We start from the raw sequence: 5,972 nt of genomic DNA on the forward strand, positions 1-5,972 counted from the left end.
AAACTTTAAACAAAAGATAAAATATATTTTTTTTTCTTCTATATACAATATCCTAAAGTTCTAATGAAAATATATAAATTTTTTCATTAATTACCCAAAGAAGAACCTCAAAAGAAAATCTTTTTTTTTTGGATTTTTGGAATTAATATCTTAAAAGAAAACTTTTAAAAAGGTACTAAAAGAAAATTCTCTCTTTTTTGGATTTTTAGTCTTAATATACTAAAGGAAATATAAAAGCAAATTTTTTATTTTATTTTATTTTATTTTGAGCTCTAAATATTAACTTCCTAAAGAAAACCAATTGAAATAAAAAAATTCATTTCTAAAATTAGTATTCTAAAGAAAACTTCTAACGGAGATATAAAACGCAAAATCTCTTCTTCTTTTTTTGGATTTTTGATTTATTACACACTTTTTCAAATGCAAAATAGAAAGTACAATAATAAAAAAAACTCGACATTACTATACAAAACTAAAAGGTAAAAGACGAAAAAAAAGAAAAACAGACTCAAAACATAAAAAAGAAAAGAAAATCTCCTTTTAATCCACTTCTGAATGAGCGATACTGACTAGATGGTCCTGGGGCTCTGTCACGATCAAACTCCGATAAGTAAATTTATTCCTGTATGAGAAAATTAAAACCCAATAAGCTAAGGACATAGAATACTACGTGAGACCCAACAAAATAGACATCTTCATCTCAAGAGAATTCAAGAAGGGAAACTCTGAATGGCTGTCTCTCCAGCTTGGGTCCACGCCGAATGGATATGGATCATTGTATTTTACCAAACCAACTGTTCGTGCATCACTGTGTAGCATCTCGGCATTTGTATGCTGAGTCACAAAATATGTGAAAGGGAACTGAGAAGAATTCATTATATATCAAGCCACAGTAAATTGAAAATATTGACATCAACAGGAGTACATAGCGACCCCAAAAGAGCATCTCTATGAAGCTGCCTAGTTTCTGAGAACTACGTTTGCTTTCCCTTGCGATAAGAACTAATGCTCCCAACAGCAAGCAGATTCCATGACCCCAGTCCCCAAACATCACAAGCAAAAAGGAAAGGAAATGTAACAATGGCATACACAGCTGGATTTGCCTCCTGGTATTTAGCAACACCATATGCATCAATAATTTTTTGAAATGCATTTGTGAAACTGTTTGTCCTAAAGTATGCTGGAGGTGACTCCACAGCATCCATCGCATGAAATATAATGCCCAGTTGTGAACTGCTATCAAATGTTGCACGCTGCAAAGCCTCTTTGTATCTTGGTCTTCGCAAATATTGGACACCAGCCCTCACCCACAAGGCACTTCTTTGTAACGTCGGAATTTAGTATATTTAACATGTCATACACTGCCTTTTGTGTTTTAACCATGTTTATCCATTTTGAAAGGTGATATCCTATGGAGGTCAAAGCCTTATCTCTATGGCGCAGTCCAACATCCAAAGTGGTCTCTAATTCAGATAGTCGAGACAAAACTTCTTGAGTTATCTGCCTTCTCTTTGTCGTGTCTTCAGGAACAGGATAGCGATTTGCACCAAATGCCTCACATATTTTCAGTATTTTTGTTCTCGCCTGCTCACCTGAAAAGAATACTACAAAGACTACTTTCTCAACCATTTCGTTTGAGGAAGGATCCAGTATTTCATCATCAGCAACTGCCTGATTGAAAAGCATATTACCCCTTGTAGCACGAAACAACATTCTTTCAAATTGAACAACCTTGGACTTGCAGATAATGCCACTAATAAATCTAACTCCAGACTGATTTAAAAGTGTTGAACGCATCTCCTGCTCAAGTAATGATGCTGTATCAGCACGGTTATCACTGGGGTACACATTTTCAACCAATTTTGTTTCCTAATCAGTGGTATGACTACTTGAAACAAGGAAGCCACTAGCCTTTTGCAATACCATCTTAAATTCAAGCAACTCATTATATGATTGCCGCAATTTCTCACTATTAGCATTCATTTCAACCAACTCATGTTCATGCCCTGCCAGTTGTATCTCCAATTCTTCTAATTCAATATCAGGTTGGGAAGCAGGAAGAGGGGGAGGCAATATACCAGCTTTGTGTATCTGATCTTTGAAATATCGTAGCTTTCTTGACATCTAGGCGCATCTTACCTGGTTTACAAATGTTCTCTGGAAAGGCTCTTTTCGGCATTTAGATCACGGAATTGGAGAAGTGTTGGCCAAGGTAAGTGACAGCACGATGAGCGGACTCAAAAGGAATAATAAGCTAAGCGAAGAGATTCGCTAGAAGTGCAAAATTCGGCCCCGCAAAGCCAAGAATCTAAGATTTACTAGGAAGACTGAACCCTATGTGGGTTGCCTACGTATCACGCTCCGAAAGACGAGAATCAGGTTTGCGTAGTTCGGGCAGATTGGTTACGGGCGAGAATTAAAAAAATAATAATTTGAAAGAAAAAAAAATTTGAAAAATGATGGAACATGTAAACTCTTTTTGTTTTTATTTTATTTTTGATTTCCTGATTTTCGTAAAATGATGAAAGAGTGCAAAATCTTTCTTTTGAATTTTCAAGCTCTTTTTCCTTAACAAAAAATGTGACAGAAAACATAATTGGGCCCCACTCTCTTCACACTTCACTCTTTCTTTTTTTTTTCTTTTTTTTTTTCATTTGCCCTCAACTATCATTAGTCCGCCAAATGACCCTTTTACCCTCGAAGAAATGCAACATGTAGCACATAGGATGCATCAATATGGTCTATTATTTTGAGGTACATCTGTCCTAGACAGACCCAACCCCTATGTTGAGTCTCCAAAGTCAAATACACATGATGCAAACAAGCGTTCCTACTAGGGATCCGGCGTGAGGCTGAGTTATTCTAGGTTTAAAACCTGAGTGTATTTGTTCTAGACCTGACTTACCCGAGTGAACAACTCGAGCCGGGGGGGATGGGGGTGCGTATCGGTAACCAAAAGATCATCCGGCTTTGCAGCTTATCCGAACCTCGTTCTATTTGGGATATGACACTAATAAAAAGAAGTCACGACCAGCATGCACTCCTCAGGAAAGAGAAGATAGGGGTTTCGTAGCAGTTTATATATACAGTTCAGATAATATCAAAGCGGTAAAAGCAATATTTAGCACATTAGGCCCAAACATGTAATAAAATCAGATAATAAATAAAGCCAAATATAACAATTCATCTAAGCTCGAATTTTGAACCCTGAACCAGAGATTCTAGGTTCTTATCCCCAGTAGAGTCGCCAGAGCTGTCACACCTCCTTTTTACCTACACCCCCGTAAGGGAGTATATAAGGAAGTTTTTTCCAATTTAAGTGACAATCGAAACAGGATTATTTTATTTAAAATTCAGAGTCACCACTTGGGATAATTTATGGTGTCCAATTTCACCGGTTCAAATCCCGAATCGAGGAAAGATTGACTCTGTTTTACAGTCCGCGAACACAGAAACCCGGGTAAGGAATTATGTTAACCCGGGAGAAGGTGTTAAGCATTTTCGGGTTCCGTGGTTCTAGCACGGTCGCTCAACTGTTACAATTAGCCTATTATCTGATTGTAACACATGTTTTAGCCTATAGTTCAATTTTAACTTATTAATCGCTTTTATTCATTTTTAGGAAGATTGCAACGTTATTAAAACTCGTCTTGAACCACGTCACATAAATGCACCTGCGGTCCTCGACATATTTTATCTAACATTATTGAGATTTGGATTTGGGTCACATAAATGCGCACCCGAGTTTAAGAAGGTAATTTATTAAAATAACGCGCCTAAAGTAACTACGCGTTTTTAAATTTGCGAGGGCCATGGTAATTCAACTAAATGGCACGCCTTGAATTCTAAAGGAAAAGCATTCAACTAAATGAACTACGAATATTCATATTTAACTAGTTAGGGATTAAGTATCACAACTACGTCACGGAAACCGTACCCGTAGCTATGGTAATTGTTATTATAAATGTGCCCAGAGATTCATCTATTCACGTTTCGACGGCCTAAACTTGCTCCTAGCGAATTCAAAATAAACAGATCTTGACTTATGTTTCATCTCAAACCACGGTTGCCTAGCATTTTTTGTTTAAGAAGTCAGACACCAAAGAATATTCAATACTCCAACCCAGGAAAAGATTGACAATAGAATGACCAATATCAATAAACTCAAATCTGAGCAACTTCATAACCAATATCAAATAACTCAAATCTAAGCAACTCGACTTATGTTTCATCTCAAAACTTTATGACCAACTCAACATGATGAGAGAACAGAACAATCTTGCCAAAATCCCACATTAAAACACAAATCAGCCAGAATTCTAGTAGGACAACAAATCAACCACCATTCCATCTTAATAAAAATCGAGCAAAACAGATCAACCATAACAAAAGAACAACGAAAACACGACCAAATACTCAATCACAGGAGTCCTTCTCCATCCTTAATTACTATGGTAATCACTTGGCGATACAGAATATAATGAGTGCATTTAGATCTGAATTTAAATTGGATCAGACCATGACATAATGGGATCAATTACAGGAAACTAACAAGCTAAAAAACAGAGCATATGATGCCACAATTCTCTTTAGTCCATTTATGAAATACTTCATTGAATAATGAGAGCAATTAACATATATCGCTATGCTAGCACGAGGATGCACAAATCCGATAGAATAATCATATAAAACGAGTAATGAAATCACGATTTATCTGGAGTTCAATTCCTCTTAACTTAAACAGAATGAGTTCATGAACAAGTGGAATCCAGTAGGAACCATACGCAATTAAATTCAACTGTGTATAAAATTGTGCTAACCTTTCTTCAATGTATCAACAAACGAAAACCTCCGACAAGCCGGATAACACAGCAGCGAACGTCGAGCCTTGGCGACGAATCAGATCCGCGGACAGAATCTTGAATCGGATGCCTCACTGATCTCTCCTTCTCGTCACTGTTTCTGTCCATATGTGCGCTTGTGCGTGTGTTTGAATGTTGGAAAATCAGAGTTTGAGGGTCTTTGATTTTGGAAAATTGGAGGTAGCAGTAGGCCTAGAGGAAGGGATTTTTCGGCTGCCTCTTATCCTCCTATGGTTCATGGTTGATTTTATGTATGCCTTAGAGATTAGGGTGATGGTTCAGGAAATTCTAAGGTGCTATTTCATGGGTGAAGAAGATCAGATGTTGAAGGGAGTGAGGTTTCGCTAGTGTTTGTTAAGAAGAAACCATTGAAATGGCTCTTCTTCTCCTGTCAAGGGGCGAGATACAGGGGGGGTCTCTCTATATGTGTATTGATGCGCTCATTTCTTATCTCTTCTTCAATGTATTAGGCGTTAGTTCCCTTTTGCTGATTTAGGCGTTCCTATATGTAGAGTCTAGGTTTAGGTTATTATTTTGTGTATTTTGCCAATTAGTCCATAGGTATTTTTTTATTTGTTTTTGTTCCAAAGAAGAGTATAAAAGGGTCCCTAGGCTTAATGGACTAATCCGAATTGGGCCAAGAATTGGGCTCTACAACTCTTAAAATTGTGATCCAACACCTTAATTGACTCATTTTAAAATAAGATAAAAATACTACACAATGCAAAAGCTAACATGAAACTATCATATTTTTTTTGTATTTTCAAAATTATATAAAGATAAAACTAAGGTACTATTTTTTTGTATTTTTTTTTGAAAAGATTTATGAAAGATACATACTAAAATATATTTTTTTGTAATTTTTATTTTTCTTATAATAAAATAAAGTAAAAGAGTAAAAATGAGTTGAAATAGCTATATTAGGCCTAAATTAAATATTTGCGTGTTAAATATGAAAAAATCTTGGGAAGGGTCAAAAATCACATGTCTACACGAGCCACGAGCCGCAGAAACAAAACAGTGAGGGCAGCCCAGTCATCCGTAGGTGCGGAAGTTTTGACACACCTGCATGACCGCAGGTACGAGTGCAGTGGTCGCAGGAGCGGAAGG

At 36.6% G+C, this 5,972-nt stretch overlaps 1 long non-coding RNA gene and 1 pseudogene across 1 annotated transcript; both read right to left on the reverse strand.

Moving 5' to 3' along the window:
• Positions 1 to 361: 361 nt before the first annotated feature.
• Positions 362 to 4,184, reverse strand: LOC138886815 (V-type proton ATPase subunit a1-like; annotated as a pseudogene).
• Positions 362 to 5,326, reverse strand: LOC104215831 (uncharacterized). The gene is made up of 2 exons (XR_708317.2): positions 4,821 to 5,326; positions 362 to 622 (listed from the first exon to the last, which is right to left on the reverse strand). It is a non-coding gene; the product is annotated as an uncharacterized lncRNA (long non-coding RNA).
• Between the last annotated feature and the right edge of the window lie 646 nt (positions 5,327 to 5,972).

This window comes from Nicotiana sylvestris, chromosome 3, assembly GCF_000393655.2.
Source record: "Nicotiana sylvestris chromosome 3, ASM39365v2, whole genome shotgun sequence".
In the NCBI taxonomy this organism is placed as follows: Eukaryota; Viridiplantae; Streptophyta; class Magnoliopsida; order Solanales; family Solanaceae; genus Nicotiana; species Nicotiana sylvestris.